The sequence below is a fragment of the Amblyomma americanum genome, chromosome 6 (assembly GCF_052857255.1).
Source record: "Amblyomma americanum isolate KBUSLIRL-KWMA chromosome 6, ASM5285725v1, whole genome shotgun sequence".
NCBI classification, from domain to species: domain Eukaryota; kingdom Metazoa; phylum Arthropoda; class Arachnida; order Ixodida; family Ixodidae; genus Amblyomma; species Amblyomma americanum.
This window is the reverse complement of record NC_135502.1, coordinates 150,697,043-150,714,276: the sequence shown is the minus strand read 5'-3', so window position 1 is coordinate 150,714,276 and position 17,234 is coordinate 150,697,043. Positions and strand designations below refer to the sequence as shown.

Here is a 17,234-nt window from a genome sequence, read left to right as displayed (position 1 = left end):
TAGAAGCACTCGTTTCCGCAAGCAACCGGACTGGTTCATACACGAGAACTTGAAGTAGAGCCTGTGGGGGTGAAGAAAATGTGATAGCGCGACGCTGTGTTGAGATATCATCGCGGTCATGGAGGAACAATGATTCCGTGCTGCAGTATCACGCCTCTCAGGCCTATATATTCCTGCGTGTTGTTGAATAACCGTTCTTTGTTGGTCGTGCATATCTGGCGTCAGTCATATCAGGTATGGCTTCGCATGTACATACTACTTGCTACCCGCAATCTGCAGAATACACACCGTTATGAGTTTGCTGACGGAACACTTTCAGCAATTATTAAAATAAACTCTGGGCCGCATCAGCGCTTTGCAGGAGAGTTGAAATCTCGGTTAGTTAGAGGCCAACACCCAAGCTGGTGAGTGTGCCTCGTCTCTTCGCATTTCTTGTCTTTTGGCTGCCTTATTTTTCAAGACCGCTTTTTCCGGCATAGCACTGTCAGTGAAGTAGTACATCAAAACACAGCTAAGATGTGCTAACTAGAATGCTGGTTAACTGGTACCGAATAATTATCTTTTGCCTATTACTATCAGGCTCTTTTATTATATATAAGTGCCGTAACCCACCGTGGAATCTAAATCAATTATTAGAGTCTCGGAAGCATGGTAACCATCGGCGCTGAGGTTCTACAACTTTAGGCTATGTTGTGCTATTTTGGCTGGAGAAGTTGCTTTACACGGAGGGAAACCGCCTGCTCAAAATTCTAGAAACTAATATGGATGTTACGTACAGTGGCCTACACGACTTTCAGTGATTATGAAGCTTAACAGTAAAAGTTAAACTTAACTACTGAACATTAGTCAACGAGCTTGCCAATTAGCACGTCTTAACTATTATTTAATACATAACACAACTGTAAATGCTATGCCGTAAAAGGCGCTGTTATAACACAAAAGCCAGTTTTAAAAAATTGCAGGTAAATAAGAAAAATACCCCGTAAAGTTGAATTTCTCATCCCTATACTCAATCGCTGACTTTGCACAAAATTTTGTTTAGTGGCAGCACAGAAAGAGGTCAGTGCACACCTGTGGTCGCTGCAAGTAATTTGTGAGCTCTATGTCTTCGGCCCAATACTGTCAAAGTGGCATCAACGGAGCAGAGTATGTCTTGAGCAGAGATTTTGTGCAATAGTCGTATAGTCGAAGTAGAGTTTTCAAAGTACACAAAACTTGGAAAATACTGACACAAACACTAATTTACTTCCAACCGAACATTTAGAGAACAACTCGGTCCCTTCTTGAGCGGTGATTGAAATGCGAGCCAGTAGCAGCAGGCAACGGCCATCGCTTTCATTATGTTAACACATGGCAAAGTGCAATATCGTGCGGCGAGCGCTGCTTTCCCAGAGCACTATTCAAAGTCGCCTTCGAACCGCCGCGGTGGCTAAGTAGTTATGACGCTCGGCTGCTGGCCCCAAAGGCGCGGGTTCGATCCCGGCAGCAGCGGTTGAATTTCGATGAAGGCGAAATTTTAGATGCCCGCGTTCTGGGCGATGTGAGTGCACGTTAAAGAACCCCAGGTAGTCGAAATTTCCAGGGCCCTTCAATACGGTGTCTCTCATAGCCTGATTCGCTTTGGGACGTTAAACCGCCATATAATTAAAACGTAAAACAAAGTCTGCTTTATGAGCCAGATATTCCTTGATACCACGTGGCTCCGCATGACAGCATATTGGTACACGGCCAAGACGCTCATCTCCAAAGGCAATTCTGTGGTCGATGCGTTACGTGGGCTCGGTGAGGCTGTTGCCTTCCGTATTTATTGAGCGGACATCATTCTTGTGCAGCCCGATTCTCTGATCAAAGCTTTTTATCCCCCGGTGAATAAGGCCGCGCACATCGAGCTTGGCATTTTGTAACAAAAAATAAAACCCGAGTGTTTTTCTGCGGGGATGCCGTCTCTGGGTCGCTGTAGAAAGCATCCGCTCGTTGGAACAGGTTTGACACACAGATATGTTTTCCCCCCCAAAAAAACGACAAGGATTTCCGCGCTTCTTCAAGCTTGTTCGTTTTCCTTTTAACGTGTACTGAGCGCACAGTACACGGGGCTCTAGAATATCGCCTCCATCGAAATTTGATCGCCACAGCCAGGATCAAACCCATGGGATCGAACCGGATATTTAAATCGCACTGCCACTCTGTTTATCTCCGATAGACTCCCGCACTGCCGTTGCCGTGTGGGCCAGAGCCGCGCTGCTAGTAGCCTCCAGGGCCTCCGCGCATTGGTTCACCACCTTAGCTGTTGCCATAGCCGGAGCCGAAGTCTCCGCCACCGCCACCCCATCCACCCTGGTTGTAGCCATCGCTGAAGCCGCCTCCGCCACCTTGGTTGCATCCACCAACATAATAGCCGCCGCCACCGCCTCCATAGCCAGCACCGCCAGAGCTGTAGCCGCCACCTCCGTAACCGCCGCCGCCATAGCCACCACCTCCGTAGCCAACTTCCCAGCCATCACCGCGGCCTCCACGACCGCTCCTGAACGCAGGCCGCTTGTCCTTCTTGAGATTCTTCATCTCCTGCTTGGAGAGGGCCTTCTTTGCCTCGGTCCTTTCTTTTCAGCATGTGGTGGCGCTTCAGGACAATCTTGTCCACAGGATCGTAATAGCCGTACTCAACGGAGGCAAAGCCACGCTTGTGGCCGTTGTCCTTTTCAGTGACCAAGTTGACAGAAAATATGTTTCCAAACTGGGAGAAGTAGTCTCGGAGGTCATGCTCGTCAACGTCGTCCTTCAAGCCACCAACGAAGACTTGTTTACGGTGCCCTCCGCCTCAGGCCGACCAGCTTCTTCGCGCTCAACCGCCCACATGGGTTCCACCTCACGTCCGTCAACCTTGTGGGGCCGCACAGCCTGCGCATCGTCGACCATGTTCGCGCGTCGGAAGGTGATGAAGCCGAACCCGCGGCTCTTCTTGGTGCTGGGATCGCGCATCACCACGCTGTCAACGACCTCGCCCCATTGCTCGAAGTGGCCCTTAAGCCTCTCTTCAGTCGTCTTGTAGTCGAGGCCGCCAATCAATAGCTTCGGACTTGATCGGGCTCGCTCTCGCTATCTTCGGCGCCTATTTCGTCGGAGGAATTCTCAACAGCAGCCAGCACATTTTCGGAGCCCTTCACTACGGCGTCTCTCATAGCCTCAGTCACTTTGGGACGTAAGACTCCCATCAACTTCATTAAAACGGAGAGTTGAGCGAGTTGGTACATACTGCTGGGAACAACAGCGCGTAGACGAGGAACAAAGAAAGAAGAACACGACAGGAACGGCGCGGCAAACGTTTTTCTTTTAGCACTGTAAGACCTAACATGCATGGCCAAGTAGCCCAGAAGTGTGTTTTGTCGCAGAAGACATTCTATTTCTGTGATTTAAAATTGCCATTCACAATTATTGACTTATTTTCAGCACCGGCAGGTCGTGCAGCTAGGGAACCGCAAGCTGCCAAATGCAGCTGCCAGTGTGCTGATGACTATTTGGGTCTTCCCATCCAGTAGAAGTTCATCAAGAATGCTTTACTTTGACAAAATTCTGCAGAGGGGCTACAGGAATTATTTTTATTTCTAATCCTTCCTGCACGTATTAGCTATCTTAGCTGCTATTGTCCAAAACGCTTTTTACAAATAACGTTTAATTTTGTTTTTTTTTGCGTGTGCAGATGCCATCACCGAAAAGAAGACAGCTCTGCACGTTGTTCCAACTGCATTGGCAGGTGAGAGCCCGCAGCTTGTGATCGGGGAAGGCGGCCGTTAAAAACGCTTTGCTCAGTTGCTAGCTGGCTGGCATGGCACCTGGACATGCCCTCAATGCAGCCGCTCCATGAACCTGGAGCCTGCACCTGCAGCGTAGTCTTCGACGAAGCAACCGGGCCCTGATGAGACTCTACAGCACTAATTACTCGCTTACGCGCAACTTCCACGCGCCAGCCTCGACCTGCGGCTCTTTGTTATGTTTTTCGTAAAAGTTGAAGCATTAAACTTGCTTATTTACTCATGTCAGTGCGCTTGACAATATATTCTGGCATTTACAAACTAATTGCCTAGACAAATGGTTGCCAAAATCAAACCTTCGTCACAGATAGATTTGGCAGTGAAACGCAAAGAATGTAGAATAAGCGATGTTGGGGGAACGACTAACGGCACTGCTAGTGAGTGTGAGTGGATGCATGCAGTAAAAGATATCAGGTAAGTTTGGGTGAGAAATGTTCGTTAGCCAGTGATTGGGTGGATGCCTTCGCCGAACAACCAGTAGATTAGCTTGGTTGAGTCATATTCCTATCGAAAAATCTTATATGGGTGCATATGTGTCTCGTACGAATTTGTGTCTACTATGTGGTCATACGAGATTATACGTGTCCAATATGTGTCTCGTATAAGGAAATGTGTCTCGGAGGCCTGATCTGTGCCCCTCGTATCCTTCGTATGGGCTGATATGTGTCCTTTGTATGCCTCGTATGGGCAATACGTGTTCCTCATATGCCTCGTATGTGCTGATACATGTGTATCTTATCAGTTTGAGCCGAAATATGGATCTCGTATCACCCGAATGGGCCGATATGTGTCTTTCATATCACTCATTTCAGCCAATATGCAGCTCTCGTATCACTCATTAGGATGAACTGCGTCTCTCTGCCAGCTAATATTGTCACGGACTCGAAGACGACAAAGTTGGTATTCGAGGGGCTTAGAGCCCTCGCGCTAAGCCCACCGCCGTTAAATCATTCCATCGCCATCTTTTATGTAGTACTGTCTTCACCTGCTTGCCGTCACGTAACATTTGGCGTGAGGTGCGGAGTTCATCCCCATCCTGGTCCTGGAGCTTCGGCGTCCTGCGTGTGCCGTGGTTGTCGGTCATGTGTTCCTGCCCGCACCGCTCGGTTGTGCCCCAGCCCGCCAGACCAGAACCGACCATGCTATTCACCTCAGCCCTGTCCCCTGCCCCGACTAGAAGTCACGACAACTTGACGACGCCGCCGCTACTCGGACCTATGACCCCACCGACCTAGAAGCTGCCAACATATTCGAACACAGCCCCTGCCCATGCCGTTCGGTGTGTTCATGGGCCTCGGCCGTCGGCTCAAGGGGACCTAGCTACGGCTTGGAAGCTTCCCGGACTAGCGCTCATCTGATCATCATCTGTTCATCTCTTTCATCGTGACGGCAAGCTTTGCATATTCTTCTCTTCTGTTATCATCGGTCTTGTCACGCTCATCATCACGCCCTGCGTTTCGTCTTCACTGCCGGTCTTTCAGTTCGCGCTATCGGGACGATCGCTCGGCAGCCCCGGGTAGTGTCATGGACTCGAAGACGACAAAGTGGGCAGTGGCGCGGCACGGAGCGCTCGCGCTAGGCCCTCAGGCTATAAATCATTTCATCGCCATCTGTTATGTAGTACTCTCTTCACCTGCTTGCCGTCACGTAACAATATGTGTGGCTTTTATATAGCTCATATGAAATTAGATGGATTACATTTCACTTGTATTTCACGCGGCACACTTGAGCTCAAATTAAAAAAAACACAGGTGACCAAACAAGATCACTCTAACGTGGTTGGATGTTAAATCCCAAGTATAGTACCATTCCACGCTGTATCAGCTTAGCACATGTATGAACAAGCATATGCATTTTCAATACTGTGCTGTTTCAAAGCTACATCTCAGCTTAAGCACACACATTCAAAAAAAACTTTTCGAAAACCATCAGGAAAAGAAGTATAATTAAGCCAAGGACACCATATAAAACATAATAGAGAATGAGGCCACAAAACATTGGTTCATGGGATAAATGACTCAAGTAGCCTACAATAATAATTAAGTGACTATACAGATGCAAAAACTTCCCATACATTTATCCCAAGCTTGGGAGCTGTGTTGAATAATCTGCCTCCTTGCCTATAAGATGCTAATTACTGAAAGTGAAAGATATTATAAAAATAAAGCTTTAGATGTCTTTTTTCAGCGGTGTAATTCATATTTTGATATTGTCCCCCACTTACACTGATGCCCTTGCGTCATCGATGCTCCATTGTTTTCATGCCCTTAGAGAACAATGAGGCTGATGGCCCCAACTGTCCACTAAAGGTCTTCAAATGTTTCTTTAGCTACGAAATTACCAGCAGCTACAATGCACTAGGCCAGAACTATGGGTGGGTAAGGCAGAACATCCCGAAACTACAGCCTATTCAACACGGCGGCATTTCCATCTAACTTGTTGTCATGCCAAGCATTGTCACGTTAAATGATGGATTTTTAGGACAAACTTGAAGCAAAAGCGCACGGTCCTTCAGCTTTCTCAACTTTAAGAATGCCCGCAATAACCGTCTGCTTAATGCGACAATCATCACAAATGAGTTCATCCAAATGTACCACGAGCTCAGATGTGAGATGCAGACAGCGGGCATCCACTGCGCTCGTCTTTCACACTCAACACAGCTGGATCTTGCATGTACGTAGAGTTTGTACCCACCTTCTGACTGGAAACATAGCAGCACATTACCATAAATTGAACTCATTCGACGGTGCATATTGATAAGGAGAACACCTTCTGACATCCAAAATTTGGTTTCGAAAAACTGTTATAACCGAACACTGATGTATACTAACATTTTCTTTGTGACTACTTCAATATCGGTGGTGCCATGTGCAAAATGAAAATATTATGAAAGGTGGGAAGATCAAACTTTCTTTTCATTGTAACGTCTTTCCCTTTCACGAGGTAATAAATGTGTTAGAGACCAGGAGGTAAAAAATATACTGATCACCCTCGTATAAACAGAATGCATCAATGCCATCTGTTTAATAAAACAACCCTTCATAATACACAAACACTACATAATATATCACAGCACAACAGTAAGAGTTTTGTACACCGACCACATGAACAACACAGAAGCAAGTGACATACAATATTAGTTACATTTCTTCATATTTACTACACTCGAATGCAACTTAAGAATGAAATGGCAGATGCCTCTCAAAGGACCAGGAATTGTAATGAGCATGGAGGAGGAGGACATAACCAGCAGTGTACAGGCGACTTTTGATGATAACGATGAGATGTGAGCCCGTTAACAGGCCGATGTGCACCATTAAACGTCTGCGTATACAAGCCGAGCACATCGAGCACTGCCACAATGAGATTAGCAAAAATGAGAATGACAATGTCTCTGGTGATCTAATGTAGACGCCCACGGTGTAGGGCTCCTGATAAATTTAAACAGCATATGCGCTGACAAAGCACAGGAAAGAGGCGTGTTTTCCACTTGAACTCTATCAACATGTGGCTTCCCTCGCCTGGATTTGACTCAGTTTACTGCGGAATAGACAACAATGGTGTGAATAAATGTCCATCCAAACAACTGCGACGTGACAACAAAAGAAATGAATATGGACAGGTAATGACAAAAAGAAAAGTGGGCCATATATGCCCTCTTCACTGTGTGAACATGTCCACCCATCTGAAAAAAAACTACAAAGACATCAAGTGTCACCTGCTGAAGAAATAAACAGCCTAAACACTAGTACACCTTCATTCACAGAAATAGAGCTACCTGTCACAAAACAAAGCAATGGGTGTGGTAGGCACGCCGCAACCCAATTAAATAGTGTGCGCCATCCTGATTGGCTCAGGTTGTCGCAACTTCCATGCAAACAACTTGCGATGTGAATTATAGAGAAGCATTTTTCACTTCATTCTCGAGTTGTATTCAACTATAGTTTACACAACACAAAATAAAATACGTACTGCTTCTCAAAGGAACACTAAGGACATGTCCACGTATTTTCTGTTTGGTAAAAATATGTTGTACGACCTTTTCTAGCCGTTCTGTTAATTCTTCAGCAGGAATATATGAATTTATTCTTGGGAAAACTGGATTTCAGAATGACTTTTTTTCTCGCTACTTCATTCAAATTAATATCTAGACTTAGAAATGCTCTGTCATCTCTTCTAGAACGTGAATGGTGGGAAACCAGTCTTGGCTCCACCACAATTTCCTTCATAAAAGGGCTGCTGGTGGTGATACCTGTATTCAATTTTTTACCTTTACCAGCTTAAAAAATTTTTAATGAATGTAACCAATTCGTAATTGGTATGCAGAAATCTGTTGATACATAGCAACTCGAATTGTCTTTAGTGACCATTTAAACATGCTACCTAACACTGCACCTTTGGCGTTCACACACTGACAAAAAAAGTTAGTGATGAGCTGTCATGAACTGAATTGGTTCGTCATGTAAAACAGAGGTTGCAAAGACAGTTTACACCAAAAATGCCTTGGTTAAGGATAAGAAAACTTTTAAGATAACTTTTAATGCAACACATGTACAATTCATACCAGGTTTGTGAGGGATGTTTACTGGCATTTCATTCAGCTGCGGGTTACAACAAATACGTTGACCTGCGTACAATTAAGGTTTCTATATTACAGTCCCATCAAAATGATATCAGTACGGCAGATTATAGCCAGAACTCTGCAGCACAAAATGTGTAGAAGAGAGGAAGGGGCCTGTGCACACATGTTACATTTTGGCATGTTTTTTTAACTTTATGCTAACATAACGATCATTGTTCAACATATTTGCTCAGTACCTGCAAGTGTAAAAGCATCAATCACGATAACAAGGAGAGCTAGATGAGTTGGTTGTTTCATTCGAAAAAACAATAGCACGAAACAATGATGAACTTGCCTTTAAAGCAAAGTGCTATATTTATGATGAGGGCATTTTTGGAGCTTCTCGCCTTTCATTTGTATTTTGCATGCCACCGTTCTTACATGGGTATCGAAACTGTACACACAAAAAGACAGTATCTGTCAGTGCCTCATATATTGTGAACAAGATTTTGCTTAGCTATAAAAATAGGGCCTTACAAACTGCGCTGGAAAGCTTTTATAAGAAAATTTTGGAGTATGTCAGCCTCTGCATATTTTTTTATGGACAGGAACAATGAGCAACATGGGCTGCAACAAGTTCAAAATGCTGTGGAGAGTATGCTGACAACTCTCCTGGAGATTAGTAATCTGTACGGAATGGGCCTCGACAAGCTCAACCTGACTGCCGGCAGTGCTAATGACCACAAAAGGGTAGCCATAGCTACCACAACTACACAGTGCCACCAGAAGGCAGGGAACCACGAGCAGATGCCAAAACAAATTCCCGTCACCTCCTATCTCTCATTTCTTTCTTCAGGTTTGCACAGTACCCCGGTAGTATCTCTGATTGGATGTTTCAGGGTGGCTGTTTGCATCTGCCATCCTGATTCATATTGGAATGGCTTATCCGCTACCATGCTATCAACTACAAGTTCTAAGTAAATTGCTGTGATATGCAGTAAAAGTAGCCCAATACTTGGCTTAGGCACACAATGCTACAAGCATGATTGTTACTCTACAAGTGTAAGCATCAGATTTGTGTGGTCCATTATTCGCTGCAGAGAACGACAAAAGCTGGACATGCGACATGCACTGTGCTTTAATGTGGATGCCCTGAGGAGCACGAAGCATCACATGCTCATCACACAGCACCGGTGCTAAGTTAAGAATATCGTATTCCTCTACCTTGCAGGCAGTTCGCAATGAAGAGAGGTTTCTATCTCTGGACACAGTGGGAAGGGATTACCCCTTCCGTCTGCCACTTCCAGCTTGGCCGCATCAGAAGGGTCATGAGAATCGGCTGACGCCACCGGCTGGAAGAGGGTCCTTTGGCGGGAAAAGCCATGTGTTCTTAATTTGTACCCGAGTATAGCTGTTGTTCACAAATGCGTGAATGCTAGCTGTCTTTCCCTCTGCATAAGGGTAAATATGCTGGCATGTCAAAACCACTTCACCTTTGACCATACTTTGTGCTCCTGCGCCTTTTCTGAAATGCAGCAATAAGCCTAGCTACAAGTACTCCTTAGAAAACGTGTTATGTCAGGTGCGCTTCTTGAAAGAGCAACAAAGTGGTGTTCAGCAGAAAATTCTTTATCCGTGAGAAGGCAAAGCTGGTCCCTGAGGTTCACTATCACAAAAAACAGCATCTTTTCTTAATAATGCACACTTCTCGTTGTGTTCTGCATACTTTGCCAGCTAGCTTCTTACTGTCTTTGCTGGCCTGGAGGGAAGACATGCACACTTCGCAGTAAAAATGGCGTGAGTCAGACCCTTAAACAGTTAATTTTGGAAGCCTTTTCGTTCGCTTCCTGACAGCTGGAGTGTCGTCACCGGAACGTGATACTTTGCATCAAGCTTTGAACATTTAAAAAAATAAAACATTTATTTCGTAAATGAGCTCTAAATAAATAAATAAAATAAGCTCGATGTCCTGCCCTCCCACTAAAAAAAAAGTTCCAGTGTCCCTGGCTATACTATTAATTGTCCCAAGCATAGCCCAAACCTTCACCCGCTGCCATTATGACCCGGACGCGACAGCGGTGCGCCAGAGAACACTGCAAAACTAAACGTATAGAACTCTTCGATCATCTCGATCTAGGGCGCGGGTTGTGCTACCCAGTTCCGTGTTCTACCGCACACTAGCACTTTATTTTTGAGTGCCTCTTCCTCCTCGTACCTTGCACTCTTCTGTTTTCTTAACATATATTCTCTCGGGCATCAGATTACCTATTCAGCAATCTATATTCCCCCTCTGCTGGTCCTAAGTTGCTGATTTCAGGTCAGTGGCAATATAGAACTTAAGATATATACCACGCACCATGACAGAAAATACTTCTCTCGCGGCAATTACAGATATTCTAGTACTTACTGCATTTAGGAGCGTTCTAAAAGAAGTGCTTATTTTATCGTAGATAACACAGAAGTTGCTGTTTACAGCGCAGAGAAAAGGGAAGGGCCCAGCGTTATTTATGATCAAGAGCCGCGCTACATGAGCTTTTTTATTTGGAAACCGAAACTGAAAATGTTCTAGCGTCGTCTACCTGCTAGGCCCAGACTTTATAGGTGCTTCCTTTTTGTCGTAAGCCACACAAAACTTTCTGTTTAAACATACATCTCTACAAGGCCCAGTGGGGCCTTGTAGAGATGGCTCGAGGCGGTTGCAATACTTTGTTGCATACAAGTTGGCAGGGATCATGCTTTTTTTGTGTTTGGAATTTGTATGGCAGTAATTATTGGTACTTTGGAAAAGGCGCCAGTCTGCCATGCAATGTTAGCGAAGCTTAAACAACCCCACTTGGTGTAAATTATTTAGGAGCCCTCCAGTACAGCCTAAGATCCATTTTTACCAGCGGCAATACGAAGAGAAACAAGAGAGGAACCTACACAGGTTCCTGTGGGTTCTCCTCTTGTCCCTCTCTTTTTTTCGGCTTGTAAAATATTTATTCTTCGACATGTCTTACCAACTAGCCCACCATTCAGCCTTGCTGCACTACAGTGTCCTGAAGCCTTTATTGTTATCTGCCTTGCTGTGAGAAGCTCCTCTTGCAAGTCATCCACCTTCTTAGAACCAATCAACCGGTGGAGCTTATTCACTTAACTCGTAATCAACTTGGACATTGGTAACTGGAACCCTAACGCATGGGTGTACCAAAAGAAGTGCATCTCACTGGAAGACAGGTAGTGCTAGGAACCATAGAGGGTAGTGCACAGTACTCATAATCTGCTGTGGGTTTTGTATGTCTGCAAGTGTCTGCATGTACTGTACAGTGAAATCATCAGAGGCTCAGGATGTGTATATCAAGGTAATAACTAAACAAAACTCATGTGTGCTCAGGCAGCTTTGGTTCACACATTCAGCAAAAAAAATTTAGCAGATTTTTTTCCCATCTGTTGCGGTTTTACCAGTGCCAGGGTTCAGAGCATCTTGTTTATTTTCATTGAGATTGAGTGGGAGCGAGGATTCCTTTCCAATCGTTAACGTTCCAGCCTTGTCGTTTTGTATGTGGCATTGAGCTTAAATTAAATTTCAACAGACTGCTTTTTATGCTTTACGGCCGAAATACGAATGAACGAAGAAGTCTTCTAAATAGATACAGCAAGCCTGTGCTTTACTAGTCTGCACCCTGTAGGCATAAAATGTCTTAATATATGGAGTTGACACTCTGAATTGCACTCGCATCAAATCTTTTTTTTTCTACTGGAACTACAGCTTACCTCGTTTTTGTGCCCATCTTTTCTAGCATCTTCTAATCAATTCTCTAATTCATTAATTACACTTAACGTTTTTTTTTCTGCAGTGGTAGAATTTCCATGGTATTTTATTTCTCTAGGTTACGAAGTATTCAAACCTCTGAGGCAGGTAATGAATGAAATTACCCGAGTTGCTAGAGTGCTGATCATTGTCCAAGAAAGCATGATTTTGTATTAGAAGGACTTCCATATTCATGTATCAGCTGCAGCGCCAAAATATGGTAGGAATTCAGATTAAGAAACAGGCATACCCAGCTGTGGTGTAAATATACGTAATTAGCTCTTGTTGCGAAAAAAACACATAATGCAATAATTCACACTTTCATTCGCACTGCATGATGACGAACAGGGGCAACAGGGATGCAAAACAACGCGTTTTTTGGCGTCTTTCCTTGCATGCATCTCCACACTGTGCGAATGAAAGTATGAAATACTAGCTCATCCAACAACTTATTTCAAGCAACATAATGCAAGTGGGGTGCTTTATGTGAGTAGCATTGATTTAATATAAAGCAGAGGAGTCGCTTGGTTTACTGCAGAGGCATTGCGAGTCGTATTGAATGAGTAGTACATGTTGGCACCACTGAGCTACATTTAATGACAGCATTTGCTAGTTGCCTTTGCGCAGTGATTAGTATAGTCTACTTCACACAAATTTGTGGTCTTGTTCTGTTATTCTTCAGACATTGAGGCTACACACCTGGAGTCAGCTGCTTTCAGGGAAATGCAAGATTTTCAACTTTTTCAGAAAAGATGCATGCTACGATGGTAGGAGCCTCTAGCTTGACTGTACTGCCAGTTTTGTCTACCAAACTAAGGATGCTTTTGAGCAAATATGAGCATTTCTTCTTTCTATACGTGCTTGCTCTTCATCTTCGACAAGAACACAAATGATGTGGTTATGTGCACGCTCCAGTGTACAATTTTGAAAAATTACGACGCTCCGAGCGCGTGCCAACTATGTCTAACTGCCTACAGGTGCCCCTTATGAAATGCTCGTGCCGTCAAGACCGGCACAGCGAGATTCGTGGATGTTAGTGCACCTGTCTCGACATCAGGAGTGCTTGCAGTTTTACACCATTTCGCTTACGCTCACAGGGATCTCTACATTTTGCTCACGATAGTAAGTCCAAACTCACACTATCTCTATATAGACATTGTACGGTACACCAACCACACCAAGTCTAATGGTACACTGACCACACCAGGAAACACCAAACCAAAGCACACCAGAGCCGGTATCAGACGACCAGGTCGTGGCACACAACACCAAACCGGAACACACTAGAACACACCACACTATACTACATCAGGACCCGCGTCTGAAAAACCGGTCTGGTCAGAACACCAGACACAGTCACACCGGAAAGCACTGCACCGGGTCACATCTGAACCCGTGTGTGGAAATCTGGATAGGCGTGAACACCAGAAACGGGCTGGTGTTTTTTTTTTCGATTGTGCGCGAAGCCTTCACTTCCCGCCTACACCTGCGGCTCTTTGTTGTGTTTTTAATAAATGTTCAAACATTAAAGTTCATTGCTGGTATGCTCATTTTCAATGCGTGTAGAAATATAAACTGGGATTTACAAACTGAAAGCACAGACAATGGTTGCCAATGAAACATTCGTCATATATGCATTTGGCAGTGCGAAGCACATAATACATGCTAAGCAATGCTGTGGAACGACTAATGGGGCTGCTAGTGAGCGTGTCTGGATGCATGCCGAGAACAGCCAGCGGGTGAACATGGGTAGCAAATATTCAGTAGCCAGTGACTGACCGGATGCCTTTGGCGGAAACCAGTGCATTAGCTAGCGAGTGTCGCTGTATGCCTGTGATGAAAAACCAGTGGATAAGCTTGGGAGAGAAATATTGGATAGCCGCTGAGTTGGGCCGGCTGCCTACGCTAGATACGCCAATGAGGAATCTTGCATGGATAATACTGAATAGCCAAGGAATGCCATTCATGCTAATCAATAACCTTGTATGCCATTACTGGCTGCTGATTGGAAAGCCAGTGGGGTGCACTAGCTAAAACTCTCTTCAGGTAGCACCCCAGCCAGATGCATTTATAAGTTTTTATTGGAGTCAATTTTTCCCAGTATTCCACAAGTTTCTGGCCATAATCGGCGTGCTGCTTGAGACAGTTATCTTAGATTTTTAGTGGCAATTTTCTGCTTAACGAAACCCTTGCCGATTTTTTCAGCATCCCTGTTTTGCAAAGAACTCTCGCTGTTTCTTTAACTTTTTCTTAACCGGTAATTGCTAATTTGCCCCTATCTGCTGTCCACACCGAAGCAGCACGTCATAGGCACATCATAGGCACGTTGGCAATCCGTGGTCGTAAGGTGGCCCCTTCTTTCGAGTTCCTTCCCAATAATAGCAATACGATTCGAGAGTAGGTCTATTAATTGCTCGGTTGTGCCCTTTATTGCCCAACATTAGCATTCACCGATGAACAACATTCAACGATTCACAGCCAGACAGTATGTCCCGCGAACATTGCATACAGCCTGGGAGACGCTGCCAAATATTGTCCGGAAGGATACGATGGCTATCCAGAGTGGCATACATCATGGCGTACGTTGGTCAATGATGTCATGCGAATTTTTACGGTATGCGAAGAGACGAGATAACTTGATATCAATCTGTCAATATTGTCCTAGTCGTTGGGATGGCTTCCCATCAATGCATATGCAATGGACCTGGCTGCCCAATATTGTCCCATTGGTTGCGATTGGTAGCCAGTGTAACACGCATCTTGGGATTCGCTGGTGAATATTTTCCCTCCAGGGACGATCACCTACAGGAAATGTGGATATGCTTGCATGATGTTCAACATTGTGCTGCTTGTTGCGTTGGGCCACAAAAATGCATATATCCCGGCATACTTTGGTTAGTGTTGCCCCTTCAATTTTTATGGCTCGTCGACATTGATCATGACTCTACTTTGCTTCTACGTGTGATGTCCCGCGAGCCATGTATTGTAATATTCTACTTCATAAACCGTGCCCACTAGAGTTTGCTTAGCCCGCCGCGCCTGAAAAAAAAACAGCTCAAAATGAACCTTCGAGTTTAGTCGATATAGCTTTAAGAGGCATGCGCAGTGCGAGCTCAAGATGTGAACAGCGCCGAGCACGGCCGAACACATTCAGAGGTGTTTGAGAGCCAGTCGCGTTATGTGTATGTGCTCGGGTCTTTGATTATCAAATTTTTAGCGCGTGCGCTCCTCTTCGTTCCTCAGTCTGACAGTCTTGCGTCATCGTCGTCGGCAGTGGCCGCACCGCCATCCGCAGCACACAATCCTCCATTCTGTCTCTCGATTGGCGTGCGCTGGGTTATTTCTGTTTCAGCCGCCACCAAGCTCTCGCATAACGAGCGCCGTGGTGCTGGAAACATTTATTGCAAAAAATATAAATGGTGGGGGCAAAGCCCCCTACATGGCACTTGGATGCTCCCTCATTGTGAGGAGGCACCCCTACAAAGCGAAGAATAGCTCTTGAAGAGCAATCCTTCTCAGAGCGCAGGAGATGAGCCGGCGCTGGTCTTGAGAAGTTTGCGTCATGTGTCTATCTCAGTAAGACTCCGCCAGAGTCGGTGGTGGGGGATGAGGGGAGGTGGGGCATGTAAGCGGGGTGTGTAGAAAGTCTCCTGGTTTGACGCAATGTTTGCATGACGAGGGGAATCGGTCTGTGTATCGGGCATGTAGTAGTATGGGATATGGAGCAGTCCGAGAAGTTTGCCGTCGCCGGTGTATGGCCTGCGCTTTAGTGAGGGATGGGGCTGGGGGTGCGTACTCTCTTCGTTGTTCCCGGTTGTATGAGAGATTATCACGGAAGGAGAGCAGGCGTACAAGGGGATCGACTCTCACCCTGAATGTGAGACCTCGGGCTAAGGAATGAGCCTCCTCGTTGCCAAGGAGGCCGGCATGTGCTGGCGTACAGATGAGGGTTACAGGGCAGCGGGGCTGCCAGAAGCGTAACAAACCAGCAGCAGTGCGGGATATGTAGCCATTGGCATAGTTGAGAATGGCAGATTTAGAGTCAGAGGTGATTTTTGTGGCCGGTGTAGAAATGAGAGCAAAAGCGATGGCTGCCTCTTCTGCCTCGGTGGTATATTTGGTGACGAGCTGGAGGTCAGAAGCTTTGCTTCATTGTCGGCTACCGCCAGGGCCATACGGGAGCCTGACATGTACTGCGCTTCGTCCACGCAGGCTACCTCATGGTATTTAGCCATACTGTTTGCGGAGAGCCCGAGCCCTATCTACTCTGCGGTCCCTATCCAGCTCAGGGTGCATGTTAGAAACGACGCGGGGTACGTTGTGGTTTGAGCGGAGAATAGGAGAAAGCGGGACCCCTTCGGTAGGGTGAGTAGTTGGGGTGAGGTTTTATTCTGATAAAAAAGTGCGGCCAGCCTCTGAATTAGATAGACGGGATATTTGTGCCGTAAAGGTAGCTTCTGTGAGTTCCTCTAAGGTGTTGTGGACGCTGAGTTTTAAGAGTTTGTCGTTTGATGGTGTTTGATGGGTGGATTGGATGAACGTTTTGTTTCGGCCGGTAGGGAATGAGCTCGGATTTTGCTGGGCTAAAGACGAAGAGCCGTTTGCGTGCAACTTCGCAGGAGTGATACTCGGTCCCTCTCCTTCTCTTTGATGGCTAGATATGGAAGGGCATATGTGGTGCGGCTTATGACGTAAACGTGGGTGAAGCGAGTCGTGTGTCACTCACGGAGGCCAGCACGGCCGTTCGCTTTGCGGCGAATTGGTCGGGCGGTCTGTTGACCGTGTGGTCGGAGTGTCATTATGACTTCTCCTTGCGGGCCATTGGAGTAAATAACAACCCCAAGGACGCAGATTTCGTCTACTAGCGGGATGGGGTGGTACCAAGGGTGAGCGAGATGGGTGGATTGGCTTAAGGAGTTGTTTCAGACGGTAGAGAAAGAGCTCGGATTTTGAAGGGGAGTAGGTGAGGCCACGCTCCCGTACATTGGTGTCGATGATGGTTAGGGCCAATTGTACGTGTTCTTCTATTTCTGCATCACTGCTGAGGTTTGGCCAGAAAGTGATGTCTTCGGCAAAT

General features: G+C 45.8%; 1 pseudogene; it reads right to left on the bottom strand.

Moving 5' to 3' along the window:
* Positions 1 to 2,394: 2,394 nt before the first annotated feature.
* The window catches only part of LOC144095568 (heterogeneous nuclear ribonucleoprotein A1, A2/B1 homolog pseudogene), an 83,450-nt pseudogene continuing 68,610 nt past the window's right edge, over positions 2,395 to 17,234 (bottom strand).